The 17,816-nt window shown below is 39.7% G+C and overlaps 1 long non-coding RNA gene across 2 annotated transcripts in view; it reads right to left on the reverse strand.

Moving 5' to 3' along the window:
- The window catches only part of LOC118442821 (uncharacterized), a 404,525-nt gene that overhangs the window by 93,781 nt on the left and 292,928 nt on the right, over positions 1 to 17,816 (reverse strand). For both annotated transcript variants that reach the window (XR_014983515.1, XR_014983516.1), the window contains 2 exons: positions 11,035 to 11,150; positions 6,642 to 6,760 (listed from right to left, as the gene is read on the reverse strand). This is a non-coding gene — a long non-coding RNA (uncharacterized LOC118442821). The remainder of the gene's footprint in view (positions 1 to 6,641; positions 6,761 to 11,034; positions 11,151 to 17,816) is intronic.

Here is a 17,816-nt window from a genome sequence, read left to right on the forward strand (position 1 = left end):
CATCGATCTCCTTCCGGTCGTAAGTTTTCGTTTCGGGGGCAAGTCATTCTAATTCCTCCATGTGTCCTTTAAGACCGCAATCATCGATCAATAAGAAAAATACGAACATTCTCAAATCGAATTAATCTAAGATAGTAGTTGATAAATAATTCCTGTAAACGTAAAACAATTTATCTATTAAGTAATTGTAATTGTTTAAGAATTATAAGAATTAAAGGTATCTTGTTAATATGTGTTTTAATACTTTCAATCCATGATGGATATAGGATAGAGCTCATATATAGAAAAATAATCCAACGTCGCCGTGTCTGTAATGCAAGCAATGAAAAAATGTTAGTGCTGTAAGAAGAAGATAAGAGTATAATATGTACGTGTCGTGATATAAGGAGAACGCTGAAGATCGGCTTGGAGTCTCCCTCGATAGTAAACAAAGGACTAATCTATCCGTTCGATACCTCACCGGCTGTAAACTCAAAGCTTTGTTTACATTCGATGCTTATTTGTCATTCAAAGTATCGAATACGTTCAAGCGTATAACCATGAACAAAGAATAATCCATTATATTTATTAATTTTTCGGACACATACCAGTATGTGTATTTTACTATATATTATATTTACCATTAAAAATATATATTGCATTGTTAAATTTATAACAGCTAATATATAATCACAAGATTGTAGAGTATTCAAGTATAAAGAGTAAAAGTTGGTGGCAATGTAAAATCAAGAACGTAGATTATGCTAAATTTAAATAAAAGCGTGCACATCGTTGGTACGCTCGAGATCCGAGTTAATTATTGCGCTTCTCGCCGTTTAATTTCTCCACGTTGCGGAATTACAAAGTGAAACGTAGGTACGTTGACCTTCCTCGTTAAAATCGCAAGCTTTCGTGTGAAGGGCCGACCCTCAACTTTGGAGAATTTTGTCGGTGCTAATGGCGCCAGGAAGGAGAAAAGGAGCAACTAGATAGAAAGAGGAAATGAAGAAAAAGTAAAGAAGGTCGACTCTCGTCGTATCGATTCTCGAAAGCTTTTATATAATCTCGAAAGAAACGTCCAAGTCTATCTTTAAATCTCGTTTGTATGCGCTTTGTCCTGCCGGCTATTTTCTTTGAGGGATCAATGTTTTCCTATCATCGCGATGATACGTACGATTTCGAGAGCAACCGCCGTTCTTGTTCCGCTTCCTTGTAGATTTTCGTTTCCTCCCTCGTGCGATTCTTTCGTCCTCCTTTATTCGATACTTTCCTAGCTTCGTTGTAAGCCAGACTAAATCCGCTGCGGATGTTATCTTCGAAGCTCACGGAAATAAGTGGATTTGTCCAGCTGCCATGCCGGACTTCGACTTCTTTCTTACATCCACCATGTTCTACCTCCTCTTCCCTCTGGTTATAAACTCCGAGTGAAAGTTTCGATAAACCTCGACGACAGTCGATTTTTACTTCCATGATTCACCCCGTCGTCGTCTATAATCTTCTTCCCTTTACTCCTTTAGCTATTGTCTTTACAACTTCCACCGCGTTCTTTAACTTCTTCTAATTCGTTCGATCATCCACTTAATCTTATTCCTCGATCACTCGCTCTTTTAGTAATAAACGTCTCTGATTTTTCAAGATGCCTTTTTTAACAAACGTCTTTTCGTTTCTTCGACTAAAGATAAGGAAAAGCTCTTTCACCCTAGACAAAATGTCATATAAAAACATTACTAAGAGAGACGCGAGAAAAGGGATCGGTTTCTAAAGCACCATAACCATATATATAAGTATATAAATACGTACAAGATTTACTCCCGAAACTTCAAACATTAGCGTGTTTTTCTTATGGTGCCTTAAACCGTGAACTACGAGCTTATTATCTCGCACCATTCAACGTACTCGAATCTACATTCAAGATGAGAAAGAACCATACACTTTTCACGAAAAAGTATGGAAAAGTAAAAAAGATCGCAAAGTAAAAAATTGTATTTATATAAGAAAAAGTGAAAATTGACGATCGATATGTCAGATACAGGAAGTTTCGTGTAATCGTGCATCGATTCGTTGTATATTATCGAAAGAAGATTTCCAATTTTTGATAAATACATCGAGATCGAGAAGTCGAAATGAATAATAGTTAGAAACAACGTTATATGATGAAAATTTTATTTAAAACGAGATAAAGAATCGTATTAGGTGTCACGAAGATACAAAAGTTGGGAGAGAATATTGCAAGGCTATACGTTTTACCCGTTTGTGGAGACGTACAAAAGTTGTCTAGGACTGTTAAACCTCGCTAGAGTCGATGCGTGTAAAAGTTTAATGTGATCGAGTTAGCCGCAGTGCAGCAGCAATTGTGGTACCTTCAATTCCCCTTCCTTAGAAATCTACTCGGTTACCGTTCGAGCTATCGAAAGTCGTGGATTACTGTTCGCTTTTCGTTGTATGAGAATAGCACTTCCGCGCTTGCGGAAGAAAAATAGATCGCGTCCGGATATACTCCCTCTCGAGAGAGATAACTTTTGTATTTTTGAAGAAGATTTTACCGGTCGAAAGTTTCTCGCATCGATCTTCCATTTCTTTTAAGAGCTTATCGAAAACTTTCGGGACACCGTATATAGATTTTATATCTGTCGCGCCTTCGAGAATGATTCTCGCGTTATTCTTTATCGAACTAGAAACTTATTCAAGTAGATATAATTTTTTTACTCTACTTCCCTCTCCCTCCCCCCCCTCTCTCTCTCTCTCTATCCCTCTAAGAAATCTTTCAACTATTCCATTTAAAAATGTCGACGCGGTAGTAAAATTTGGAATTCCTCTCTTACCCTACTATATTGGGTTTTCCTACAGAAAAGACTGTCTTTCCCTCGCGACCGTAACGCAGGCACGCGGTGTAAACAACGACAGACGCTATATTTGCATATTTGCATTAACAAAATGGATAGTCTCATTTGCATATTGAGCACTTTTCCTCCTACTTTTTTCTCTCTCTTGTTTTTCGTTTTCTTTTCCTTTTTTTTTTCTTTTTTATTTTTCAAAAACAAGATCATTGTATCCATATAATATACGCGCATGAGTATACATACGTATTAACGTTGTACCTTTAAAACTACGTCATGGTTGTCTGTATGGTCGTTGAAGATAAAAAAAGAAAAGAAAAAACAAATAAATAAATAATTTCCCTTTAATCGAGAAAATCTTGTCGATGCATATATATTTTCTTTCATTAGCGTTCCTTATTCGATATTTGGTCATTGAACTGTCTCAACGATCAAACGTTCGATTAAAACTACACAAATTGAGTCTGGATAAATTTGTTCGATTTAAAACCACGAAGATATATAGAAAACGATATAAGCTGATGGAAAGACGAAGAAATAAAGAAAAAAGAAAAAAAAAGAGGAACGAGCTATATTTCGAATATAAATTCCATTTCTCGTATGAAAAAAAGAGGACCATTAACTCCGTCGCAATCGAAATAACCAAATGCATCAAATATCTTTTTTTAATGCTCGTGGTCTCGATCGTATTGTAACATTTCGCAATCTGCGAAGCAATAAATTCTTTTCCTTGCCTCTGAGCGATTTTCAATGCTTTTTCAGGAGGTTACTTCTCTCTCTCTCACATACACACATACACACACACACACTCTCTCTCTCTCTTTCAGAGATCGTGCTCGCGTGAACGGGCAGTGCAGCAAAGTAAACACGCGTGTACTCGTTTGCGAGCACGCGCTATCGTAAATCTGTCGATGAAGCATTCATCGCGAAAGTTATGCATCTCGAAAGTTTTCCTACGGTAAAAGTCGGTCCAACTTGAATGGACGCATCGATCACGTATTCCGAATGCGTCTCTCTCTCTCTCTCACCCTTTCCACTTTCTTCTGCTTCTCACCATGCGATTGCCACCCCTCAGTACACTCTTCTTAACTATGGTCGTTCGCAAATCGATCCATCAAGGTTTCGTGAGTCACGAACACCGAAGTAGAAGATACTTCAACCTTCTGACAATCAAAATGGACATCCCTGTTATACCCATCAATCCGCTGAACTACACCCTCCTGAGACTCTAAGTAGACCAAAAAGAAACTTTTTAATCAGTGAATAAGTATAATTAATAATACCTCGACAGGATAATAAGGACGTTTGTGATGGTGCCAAAATGAGAAAGAAAAAATAAAAGTAAATAGAAAAAAAGTCTACCCATTATTTTAATATTATTTCAATGTTATCGATAGAACTGAGATAAAAATCGATACGTGGAATATTACTGATAAATATTACTCGAAAAAGTTGCACGGATTAGACGTATTTAATTCTCGCCGTAAAAAGTATGGCTTGCCATATATGCGAAAATTGATTCGATCGTTGGAAAAATTTTCTTTTCGACTATATTTAGTGAAAGATACAAACGAAAGGGTTCGAATGAATCCAGATATCGTGCGGTTGTTCGAAACATTAGTATTACCAGATTTAATCCACTATAGATATTTTTAACGTGTAAAACCAGGGAAAATTAAAATTTCGTAGATCCGCAAAAGCAAAACAAGACTTTTATCTCTACCTTGGCAATATCGTTTGCTTTATTGGAAAGAGAACATATATTGCTTATACGTGATATATAAACGTACTACTAAAACTTTAATATTATATAGATATACAATCCCTAGAGCAGATACGGATATGTGATGAAAAAAAAAAATATATGTATATGTATTTTTTTTTGATTGAGCGAGGCGAATTTTCAAGGCTTTTATATTTAATCATTACCTGCCGTTTGTATATTTTATACTGCATCATACATCCTTCTCTTCTATGGTAAAGTTAGTACGAAAAACAGAGACCAGCCGGATGTTTCTATAACAGAGTGCAAAGATAGCCGAACGTGAAAGGAAAAATAAGCGAATGGAGGTAATATCTTTGTTCAAATAACGTGAAATTAATTCGACTTCCTGGTTGAAACACATTGGATACTGACCGATTCCTATTGACTTCGAACTATGAACGATAGTCATTCTGTTCCTTTTTTAATTTAATTTTCCATTCACTTTTTATTGGGAAGCAAAAAATATTGAAGAATAATCCGACGTAACGTAACATAAACTAAAACAAAGGAACCATTTAATGAATTAATTATCTTTTATCGATTAGAAACATTATATTAGATATTCAGGTTATTAGAATAAATTTGTCATTGAATCGAAAGAAATCCATAAAGAAATGGATCTCTAGTACTGCTGGTCCAAGAAAATTTGAACGGCCGTTTCACGTGGTGGTAGTGGCTTTTAAACGGAACACCCAACAGTCATAAGGTTCGGCCGTGCGGAAAGCTATTTCCGCGTGGTAGGGCGCTCGTGTGCACGCTGCCGCCGCAGAAAACGAGCGGCACTTATGCAGGAAGCCAGAGGGGAAACCGCGTTAATGAAATTGCCGGAGCAAACACGAGCGTAATTCGAAACCGCTGATACAATATTTAATTGAATTCTTAGAGTCGTACCTTCGAGACACTGCTCGTTTCATACGTTCCTTTTTTCCACGATAATAGTAATTTTCAAGGTCTCACCTTTAATAAAAATCATCATTATTACTCGATCGATTTTAAACTAATTTGTTTTATTGAAACGAACGATCGATGAAAAATTTGAGCGTGACATTTATCTGATACGGATTAAATACATGATATAATTAATATGATTAATAATATACTCACTCGTTCCGACAAAAATCTAATGAATTACATCAGAATATTTTGCTTATTCTTCTCTGTTTTCTTTTAGCGCATCGAATGTTTCCATTATTTATTTTCTTCTTAGAATCTAAGATGAACAAAAAGATATCTTCTTGGCTTCGAGAAAAGGAAAGGTATATATATATATATATATATATATATACCTAGAGAGAGAGAGAGAGAGAGAGAGAGAGAGAGAAAGAAAAGATGAAAGAAAGAGTACATGGCTTCTATTACAAGTAGAAAAGGGGAACGTACCAACACGATTGACACAAGATGCGAATCTGTCGCTAGTAGATAAATAAAGCAGCAACGAGTATACTCTGCTTTTATCGTTAATGCTAAAATAACAGACCCCGGCCACGAGGCAGTTTATTTTTCCTCGTAGTGCTTTTGAACTATCGTCCTCTCGTTTCTTCTTATGAAATCAAACATGCAAAAGGAATAAGGAGGCGGCAAAGGAGGAAAATTCAAAGATGATGCGGAATATGTTTTTTTCTGGTTAGATATGAGACGTAGTCAAATTTTTTTCCTCCTTTTCTCTCTCTCTCTGTCTCTTCTTCCTATCTACTATAGCTATCTTTCTTTTTCTTTCGCTATTTCGTATATCGATGCAAACTTTGGCATGCAGATTCGAAAGAGGAAGAACATAGAACTCGATGACTGTGTTATCGACCATTTTCGAAAGGTATTCTCAGGGAGTAAAAGATTTAATGAAATGGGCAGAATAAGTTATCCTTATCGTAAGGAATTTAAATTCCCTTGAAATTTCTATCGTGCACTACGTACGGTATTATATTTTATTTTAATAAAGATAATTTTTGTCAATTAAAAGGTACGTGGAAAAGGAAGAATCGATCATTCTCTTTCATTTCTTTGTTCCTGAAAAGCTTACCAAATGCGCCGTCGCAAAACTATCCGTGCAAGAATATACGTACGCGCAGAAAGAAGTTGTGGTCTATCTATCGAAGTCTTGATAAACAGCCGACCCTTGTTACCGCAGAGCCATTATTGGAAAAATTAAGAGGACCATTCATCGTTCGAGCTATACTTCAATCTAAAAAAAAAAAGAAGAAGAAAAGAAAAAAGATTAGAGCGGACTTTTCCCCTTTTTCCTTAGTGCAAAGACTTCATCATTGCAAATTGTACGAAAAAATTAATTTTACGATGTTTCTATTCTTTCCCCATAGATTCATTTTGCTTTTACATATACGAGGCATTCAGAGATCTCGTGTGTGTTTGTGTATATATATATATATATATATATATATATGTATACATATATATGAGAAAATCTTAGACGGGAGTACGAGAGGAATGGAAACATAGTTCATTCCTCTAAGAGAGTACGAATATAGGAACGTCAAAAGATTCCAGGTAAATCTGCACGTGTGAATCGTGCTGGCTTTTGTGCCAAGATTCTCAGCTCATAGAATACAGATGAATCTGTCGGCACTTTTCACTTACTACGAACACGAAGACCTCGTCGAAGTGAAGCTACGACTCTTCTGTGCCGTTGGATATCTCTCCCTTCTATGAGCTTTTCTCTTTTCTCTTTTTAGCCTTCTCTCACAGCATGCCACCTTTCTCTTTATATTTCTTACAAATTTTTCAACGATGATACCAAAATCTCTCCTTTCGATGGCACTGATCAAGTTCCATCGGGCACCATAAAGAAATAAGCCTTCTCGACGAGTCATCCCTATCTCCACGAGAGAGTAAACGTTACCCTTGGATATCTCCTCGCGGTATTAGAAAGGGCGAAAACAGCCTATTCAGACGACCAACTCGCCGTCAAAGGGCAACACGACACGACGGTATCCCGTGTACGCGCCTACGCTCCCTTTATTAAATTTCTAATAACGGAAATAATTGTTATTGAGATTCGACTTGAAGAGGGTGATGTTTGGCCGGTCGAAAGAGACTGGAAAGGGTGGAGGATGCGAAGGGAGAAGCCGCCAATGACAACGACGACGACGACGACGACGACGACGACGACGACGACGACAACGTCTATGCCGGTCTATCTGAAAACCCGGGGATAGCTCGATAATTCCATTTAATGTCTGCGTTCTTGTCTTCAACAACGACGACCAAAGACCCTCTCGACCCTTGTGTTTCAGGAAACCCTCCTCTCCAGACCGAAATCAAACTCAACGTGAGTCTATGGACTTAAGTCGAGCCATCTCTCGACATTGCTAATGGCAATGGGAAACAGTACCTTGCGTTATTATAGTTATTGTAGTTATATAAATATATAGACATACATCGTATGTACGTCGATCAGGTAAATACGAGTATCAGGAAACGATTGTACCAAATAGACTTGCATTATCTATATCGATCCGTAAGATGCGTCGAACGTTTCTACTCTTGAGACGAACGTGCGAATATGTATTCTACGATATCCGCTTACATCACGATAATAACCAATTATCGGTATTAATTGATAACAAAGCCCGAGATATTACCGCTTGATGATATAATTCGTAACATACGATCGATCTAAATCACTTTGCGTGAAACGCGCTTCCATAAATATAGATGTACGTATACTCCTATTATATCTAGGCATATCGGCATAATTACGATCTAATTTAATCGGTATATCAATGCAAGCCATTAAAGTTCCATTTAATTTTCATTAGGAATATTTGTCGTTGAGTTTCTACGAAGGATTAAATCTACGATTAGTCCATATTTACGAAGGACGTGGATTTCTTCGAAATAAAAATAAATCGAATAGAGAAAGGAATTCGTAAATCGTAGTACTTTCCTGGGAAAATAATGTAAAAAAAGGAAAAGATGAATGAGTCGCAGCAAGCGTGTGTCGCGTCATCGAATTCATCCGCTTTCTGGCGAGGGTCGGTCGTTTCATTGGCATTGCAGATGACAAATCGTGAGTAGCATAGAGCGAGATCGCAGTCCGAGATCACAGTAAACATAGGTTGCGGCGTGCCATTAGTCGGTTAGAGAGGAATTCCGTGTTGCTCCATTCTAATCAACCAACGTCGGCGTCAGCATCGCCGCCGCGCCAATCAATTGCACACTCCGAAATCTCCCTTGTGGCGCCCACCACCTTCCCCTCTCTCTATCTCTCTCGGTCCCTTTGGTCTCTTTCCTATCTTGGCGCTCTCCTACCCTAAGCCTCGCGGCGCTGTTTTACCCTCTAGAGGATTAGCTAATGGTCCGTCCGCTGTTTTATCGAACAGATTCGCAGTGCTCCAGGCTAGAGAACGTAAAATGTAGAGTGAAAGGACACGGAGCGAACGCGAACGAATGGAAAATCCGAGATACTCGAGAAACGAACCGGCGCGACCCTTTTCTCGCGCTCCCGGTACCTCTTGCTTTTGTCGCCGATCCTTGCGCTCCTTCCATTCTCTACGCTCTTCCCATCCTTTCTCGACCGAGTTTATCGCCCACTCCCCCACATCTTTCCTCCCTTTCCTCGCCTTTTACAAGCACTCCTTTTTTCTTTCGACTCTCGTATAAAAATTAAATTCTCCTCTCGTTCGTCCTTCTTTCACATTTTTCACCTCTCTTTCCTTTTTCCTTCTTCTTCTTCTTCTTCTTCTCTTCTTATTCCGTGCTCGCCATTCCATCGGAATATTTCTTTTCATTTTACAACTTTTCCCTCGCTCGCGTATTTTCCCTGTTGAAAAGCAAGTCCGTACCGTTCGAAAGAATCTCAGCGATCTTTCGTTTACCATTCCAAATCGAAGAAAAAGAGAAAGACGCGCTCGAATCGTCGATTTATTAGTTGCGCAATCGAAACATGGATTTCTTTTCCATCAGAGATTTTGTCTAAGATACGAACGTTCGTTTCAACCAGCGAGATCCGAAATCGAAAACAAACGATTCGACGTCGCATTCGGACAGGGAACGAATCGGTTTCCATCAGACGAGTCAACCGAGCCTCTACTTTACGTATTCCGTCCACGACAGGAACGACGATTCACGCGGGGTGAAAGAGCGGTCGAGTGGGCGAACGAATCAGGGAGAAAGAGAACGAGAAAGAGAAAGAGAGATAGGGAACGACGGAGGGAGAAGATTTCAATGGCAAGCAAATAGCACGAAGCGTGGCCAATGGGCTTTCCCTTTGATTAAATGTAAATTGTGCGGGGAACGCGATTAGTACTCCCGGCACTTCGCCTCCGGTCTTCAATCGTTCCATGCCCGAACGCGGTTGTACTCTTACTATAAGCGCAAAGTGCCTCGACCGAGATAGCTAGAGGTAGTAGCAGTGGGAAGATCTCGTTGGCTACCAGCCCGCATCGGCCAGAGTCAGGTTCGGGAGTATGAGGAGGAGGAGGAGGAGAAAGAGAGAGAGAGAGAGAGAGAGAGAGAGAGAGAGAGCGAAGAGAACGGCAAGAGGAAGAGAGAAGGCATCCAAAGAAAGGAAATCAAATTGATCGGCACGATCGCCTCAAAAGTCGAACCATTACATTTACGGTCTCGCTCTCCATCGGCCATTCATTCCAACTAGCTCGCGGCCGCGTGTTCGCTCGAATCGGAACCTTTACGGACCCACTCGACCGCCTTCGAACTTCGAAAAGCGTCGAATTTTTTATCATTAACCTCCAACCGATTTACGAATCCACGTTCCAACCTTCGACGGAAGTTCATTTTCCTATAGTCGAGAACCAATTCGTTCGAGCGTTCTTCTCTCGCATGGAAAATATTGCCCCCGTTCCAAGTCGACCAGTTATCCTCACCGAATTTCCAAAGTTTTCGCTTTTTCAATGACCACCCATTCGAACTATGAACGAACATTATTGTTGCTTAAAACTAAGTTTTCTTATATTTGCGTTCGGACGTCCCTGGATAAAAATTTCGACTACGAATTATCTGTCGATAGAAAATTTCTTCGTCGCGTTGCCGGTCGATAGTTTGCGTACAAAGAACCATCGGAAAATTTTCTATTGTCGTATAGATCAAACAAAAAGCGCACTTAATTTGTTTTATTACCACACTTGGCTAACTCTCAACCGTTTTTTTTTCGTTCGAAATACTCTCTTTTAGATTATGTTTTATATAGAAGGCTGCATATTTTTCCATATCTTATAATTCATCAAACGTAGGTAGTAGTAACACCTCTAAAAACATTGTCATCCTAAAGCGCGTTGACGATTTATCGGTATATAATTACGGACAGGAAAAAAGCAGGATTAATTAGGTTCCCGTTCAATAAACGCTACCAACAAATGACACCATTGTGGTGTCAGCAACAATCGTAGTGTTAACATTGGAGTAATAATATAGCAAAATAATGTCACTATAGGCGACGACGTGCAATCATAAAGAGTCAAATAATCAAAGTAACACCCTTACCTTCTGGCTTTCATATCCGTTTATGCGAAATCAAATCACTTCTGATGCATGACAGCCGATTGATCGTTGACAAAGGCGCGCGGCGTTTCATTCTATGGAAATGATCGTGAACGGAGCTGCAAAGAGACCATAAGGGCTATTGATTCGTACTCGTAGTCGTCGTTTGTAGAGTGAAAAAAAATGTTCATTAATATAGGTAATTCAAAAAAATAATAATTCGATTAAAGATTAAAATTTTTCTTTTTTAAACCTCAGACACGTCTACTTTTTGGTGGAAACAACTATTTTTGGAAACCTCGTTCGATAGAGAGAGCTTCGTAAATCCATGGCGAACGAAGATACAAAGAAAGAGAAAAAAGAGAGGGCCGTAAGAGCCTGCCGAAAAAATTTGCATTTAAATCGTCGTGGCGTTTACGCGTGACACCCTCGAACTCGGTTGGGAGAGAGAGGAGAGATAGACAAGAAGAGAGAGAGAGAGAGAGAGAGAGAGAGAGAAAGAGAGAGAAAGTGGGATGGCACGAGAGTGTCCACTCGATTACGTTTCTCGGTCGAAGAGTATACAAAAGGGCTGTGAAAGCGGGACATGGAAGTGACGGTGATAAAAATCCGGTCCATGTAGGCAAGAAAGAACCGAAGAGAGGGAGGAAGGAAGGACGAGTGGAAGGATGAAAGAGGTAGGAAGAGGGTGGAAAAGCACGTCGAGAGGAACACCGTTGCTCGTTTTCTCTCTCTCTCTCTCTCTCTCGTCCTCGAGGGGAATGAAAGTGTAGATGGACGCTGTGCCCGGGTGAATTGGAGAGAACAGTGGTATAAAGAGAGAGAAAGAGAGAGAGGAAAAAGGTGGAAGAGAAGGAAAGCGGAGGTTGCTCTTATTATACCGACGTGACGTCGTTTAATAAATTATCACGTACGCACGGTAGGCTCGCGTTCAAAGTGGCATTTCAACGGAAACAAAGCTGAAATAAATAGCTGAAATCGAGGTTGGCGCTGTGTTTATCGCGCTAAAAGCTCCCCAGAAATTTTATGAAGGCACATTCGCATCGTATATTCACCGTTCCCGTAAGCCGAATTCATAGTATTAAAACAAATATATATATATATATATATATATATATATATACATATATCAAAGATTATAAAATTTTTCTTGTCTCGTTACTATATATTTATTTGAAAAATAAGTAGAAAATTGAAAAATGGTCGAGTTGAAAGGCCGATTAAATGTTATAAATCTTTTATTTTATATCTAACTCGAAAATATCGAAACGATCGCTATGATAGAATATTCGTCGAGAACGAAGCAAGCGAGAAGAGAAGGGATCGGCTTTCGGCAAGCGGCTCTCAATGTTCTCTGAAAAGGGATAGATATCGGACTAGTGAGTATTGTTATAGCTGAGAAATTGAAGTTTTCTGAGATCGGACGAAAAGAGCTTCCCTTCCTTCGTCGACTTCCATGGGATTTCGGGAAATATTACCGCGCGCGTGTCTCCCGTTTCGTTCTGAAGGAATGAGAGAAACGGGACTATATTTACGAGAATAGTGATCGTTTCTTCTTCGAGACGAAACCATTACGAAAGGTTTTATACTACCGATGCAGGGACGATTTTGTTGGTATTAAAATTGTACGACGTTGAGGGAGATTTCTTCTCGACAATGGATGATAATCGATAATACAAGCTCGTACTCGGATCTAAATTGGATAGATAAAATGATGAAAATAAGAAATATTCTCTCTCGTTTTCCATGCAAATTCTACCTAACTTTTTCGCGTATTATAGCAAGAAAAGAAAGCGTATACGATAACGTGTAGACATCCGGGAGCTCGTATACGATAAAGAAATTTTCATCGGGTGTATTCTCCATCCTTCACGACGTCGCGCAGCCTTGTTGCAATTTTCCTTGAAAGCTCGACGCCAGCTATACAGAGGGGGGAAGAGAGAGAGAGAGAGAGAGAGAGAGAGAGAGATAAAGAAGGAGAAACGTACGGCTTGGCCAAGGGTATGCTCCATCTTGATTTTTCGTAATTTTAGAGAGGATGACGGAAGATGGCTATGCCGCTTCCCTCTTTCCGTCGATCGATAGGCAGCCGTCTATTCCCTCGGGACGAAGATAAATATCTATATTCATCCGTTCGCGCTCTATAATCAGAGAACGTCCGTACGAAGCGTAGCAGCAGACACGAAGAAGAGCGTCGTGACGCATCGCGTCGTTGTCTTCGTTGTCGTCGTCATCGTCGTCGTCATGGTCGACGTCGTCGTAGTCGTCGGCGGCCTCGGGGCCTTGGATAGCATCTGTCTATCGGTGCCTAGTATTGTTTACGAGAGTGACGCCGTCGCGACGTCCAACACCCTCCCTCACACCCTTTCTCTCTCTCTCTCTCTCTCTTTCTCACTCTTTCTCTCTTTCTATCTCCCTCTCTACGATCTCTCTCCGGAAATTAAATACCCCCTGAAAAGCGAGAAAACGAGAGCGAAAGAACGGACGGAATTGCGGGCAATTCGCTTTCCGATTTCTCTCCGCGCTTTTACCAAAGCTTTCACTAAAGCCACGTTTCTCGATCGACGCCTATACAATGACAGGAAATTTTTTCTCACCGATACGTTCGTTTGGACGATCCATCGATATTACCTGCACGTTAACTCTCCAGAACGCGGTTTACGTAAATTCCATACAATTGTTAATACCATATGTTTCTAATAATACCACCTTTTTTTGTTTCTTTTTTCTCATCATTTTCCTTTTTTTCTTTTATTAAATGTGTTACTCTTCCTAATGAACAGATTCGCAAATAATATGAAAAAAAAATAAAGGGCGAGAACCGGTACCGTGAAAAAAATAAAAACAAAAATTTTTTCTCCATGTAATTTTTTTCCACGTGTAATTAGCCAAATTAGAAAAACTACGAGATATTGGTAGGTACGGAGGTTAGGCGGTGGCCTTGCCCTTAAATTCAAATTAATTCGCACTAAAGAACAACCTAAAGGTATAGCCAGGGTATACCTGCTACGTATAGGGGGGACGATCTCTCTCTCTCTCTCCCTTATTTTCTTCCTTCTTTCCGTTTCCTTCCTTTTTCTCTCCCCCTCTATCATTCCCCTCTCTCTTTTTACGAAGCATTTCTGGGAGGGCTGACTGACAAGGTTTCGCCATTTCCGTGGCGCGTCCGGTAACGAACTTCGACCTCGATAAACTGGCAAAACACTTCGCGCCACTGCCATAAACTTCTTCGTCTCGTCGTTCTTTTATTATTTTATTTGCCTTTACTCTGAGCACGAGCTTCGTCTTTCTCTTTCATCGGGTATTTCAAAACTTTGATACTCTATATCCATCTTATTTTCAATCCCATTTTGCAAGAGAATTTTATCCTTGTCCCGAGTTTCTATTCGCTTTATTCTCGCAGTGATTTAACGAAATTAGTCGAGAAACGGAGAAAGGAATGCTTCACGGTCTTTGGAGGTCGTTGAAAGAACTTATGATCTAGCTTTCGAGAACAAAGCGTCGAGAACTACGAAGAGACTCTCTCTCTCTCTCTCTCTCTCTCTCTCTCTCTCTCTCTCTCTCTCTCTCTCTTTTTGAAAGGCGGAATCGAGTAGATACAATGATAAGATTCTTCTTTAAAGGATCGATGCGAAAAGTAAAAGCGTAACTTTCGATTCCTGGACAATGGCCAAAATACAAAGTTCCATGTTGGTTATCGTACCGGGCAGATATTCTTGAAACGACACAAGTCAGACAGATGCCGTGAGCAAGAAGATTCAACGAACCGAATCGACCACCGACGTTGTTCATAGACGATAGCAGGTTCAAGAGAACACCCTAAACGAGAGCCGACGCGAATAAAATGGATTCGAATCGAGCTATCGAATGATGGATTAACAAACGAAGACTTCGTTATGCATGCTCGAATGCATCGATAATCGCAAAAAAATTTCTTTCATTCGCATTGAATATCGGTGAAAAACGACATGCGATTAATTTTATTATCGTTACATCATAATGAGACTAATGTGAGTTATTATTGTATTGTACTTAAGTAAAATCTCTCTCTTTCTCTCTCTCTCTCTCTCTCTCTCTCTCTCTCTTTGTTATTATTGTTTTCGAAGAAATGTATATCGATTTGTTTTATTTCATTATCACTCGTAAGAAAGACCTTCCTGAATGAGTTCATTGTAAAGATGCACTCCATTACAACGACTTCATCATCAACTCGTCTTCTATCAAAGAAGATTAAATAGTTGTGTAACGTGGTTTACTCCAGACGCGATAATATGGCAATAAATCATTTAATTGCGAGATGCACTCCGAAAGCGGCTTGCTTCATGTATCCTCCCTCTTCTCGTTCCTTCGATTCTCACCAAGATTCTCTCCTCCGCATGTTGCCGAGATAACAGGCCCGAGGGTTAATTGTTTCAAACTTGGAACTCACGCGACACGAAATACCGCACAGTATTTACTACGTGTAATTAATTTATACTCGCGCGCAGCCCGCGTTATTTTAATCGCGTCACGTTGAAGACAAAGCAATGTGATGGTCGTATTAAAATTTTACTAAGATAATTTCGATAATATGAAAAATTAAAAAGTCTATATTACATCTATCTGCTAATTAAACAACGTCGGGATCTGTTTTAAGAAATACATTAATTTTTTGGAAATACTACGTTATGAAAGAGTTATAGAAAAATTCATTCGCCCTTCGACATTACCCGGCGTACGGAACAACGAAATTTTTAACATTTCATTCTCGATGCGTGGCGTCTACTTTTCGATGTAATCCACGGTCGTTAAAATTCAAATGAAAATGTAATTCTAGTACAAACAAATTTTCTGAGGCGCAAACTTTTAACGACGTATTTTGAAAAGTATAAGATTATAATTGCTGTGGTGTAACGTGAAAGGAAAGAATAAAAAGAAAAAAAAGGGAAAAAAAAGAAAAAAGAAAAAGAAAAAAGAAGAGAGAACAAGACGCCGTTGAAATATTTCCTAATGGTGGGAAAAAGATCGCGTCGACGTGGCGTGATTTACAACGATCGGGCCTCTCTCTCTTTCTTTCTCCTTACCTCCCTCACTTTCTCTATCTTCTTCATCTTCTTCTACTTCTTCGTTATACTCATCCCGACTCAACTATATCGAGAAGTTTTCAGTCCTTTTTCGGTGTACGGGCGCCCTTTTAGGCCAGGAATGCAAACTTTCGACATAACTTTTCTTAACCGAGTGACGGTAGTTTCGCCGGGAGATAAGGCGCTCGTCATAACCGCGTCGAGATTTCTCGGAAGAAACTTTTCCCTCCTCGAAAGTAAATCCAACGAGAACGTCCTCCGCCGCTCAAGTTCCCGCACCTTTCGAAGTTGAACTTTCTAGGTCTAAACTTACGATGGCAATACGATCGAACGAGTTAGTTCGTCGAATTACTTGAACGTTTTCTCGCGTTTTTCCAGGGATTAGCAAGGAAAATCGATTGGTTTAAAATATTGATTATCTTCCTTCTCGGCGAGAAATTCAAAAATTTATTTCGATAACTTCGTTATAGTAGTGGTTAAAGGAACCATGGGACAAACGGTGAGTCCGATATTGGATCGATCGTAAAGAGATTGATAATCCTCTTCCGTGGGACGCGACTTTAAAGGAATCTTGGTTTATACCAAGCGAATAAGAAAAAATAAAATAGGTTTAGGAAAGGGGGGGGGGAAGAGAGAGAGAGAGAGAGAGAGAGAGAGAAATAATATGCCGAGAAAGTAATTTTATCAGGCGCCGATAAGATTCTGTCGACGGATTAGCGCATCGTCAGAAGTTTTCCCCTGACGGGAAATCCGAATCCTAAATTCTGTGAGATCTTGCGCAGAGTTTCCTCCTCCAAGCGCCTTTTCTCGATCTCTCGTCCCGCTGGAAAACGTAGACATCGTAGACATGCCGGTAGTGGATCGACCGAATGGATTAGTCGTTCGTCTAACTACCGGGAGAAACGCTTTCGAGCCATTTCGACGATCTGGATCTTAGCGAAGTCCGCTCCCGTCAAGGGAGTATCTCGTCTGATATCGTTTCAGACGATATTGCCAGTAAATCGTGCCCTTCGAGGACCGTTTGACGTACTTCTCTTCCTAGTTCCTATTAGGAACTAAAACGGCTGATGCTTTAAAACGCGATCCGAAATGAACTTTGCGTATACGCGATACTCTTTAGCTCAATCATTTTATTTACCTTTTAATCGTCTAGGACCGATTAATTCGAAACCAACTTGGTATAAGACTTTCATGATTGCGTTTCTTATCGTAGATATATATATATATATATATATATATATATGTATATACATATATACATATACATATGTATATATAGGCAGGTAGACGTTATCGATTGTCCAAATACGAGATAGTTTCCGAGTTATAACCAACGAACGATGGATGAGTAAAAATACTGTCCTAACGGACGATACTCGGCCTTCGAGGCTGCGGTTAACGTGGTCTTTGTCCGGAAATTGGATGATTCGATCGACCATCCCCGTATTACTCTTTAACGAAGCCGAAACACTGTAGACAAGCCTGGAGCTCGAACTTGCGCGCAAACAGGATTGGAAGATTTTGGATAATGGGTGTATCGTGAAACACAATATCTTTGGTAACAAGCATAGATACATTTTTCTATAAGAGTGATAACGACCGAAGAAAAAAGTATACCGTTCGCATCAACGTGTACCAATGTTATTGAATTGATATAGCGCACGTTTATTAAAGTGCTTTAAGATTGGAATGTGAAAAATTAAATACCTTAATAATCCTACG

Source organism: Vespa mandarinia, chromosome 22, assembly GCF_050613455.1.
Source record: "Vespa mandarinia isolate Hongniang chromosome 22, ASM5061345v1, whole genome shotgun sequence".
Taxonomy (NCBI): Eukaryota; Metazoa; Arthropoda; class Insecta; order Hymenoptera; family Vespidae; genus Vespa; species Vespa mandarinia.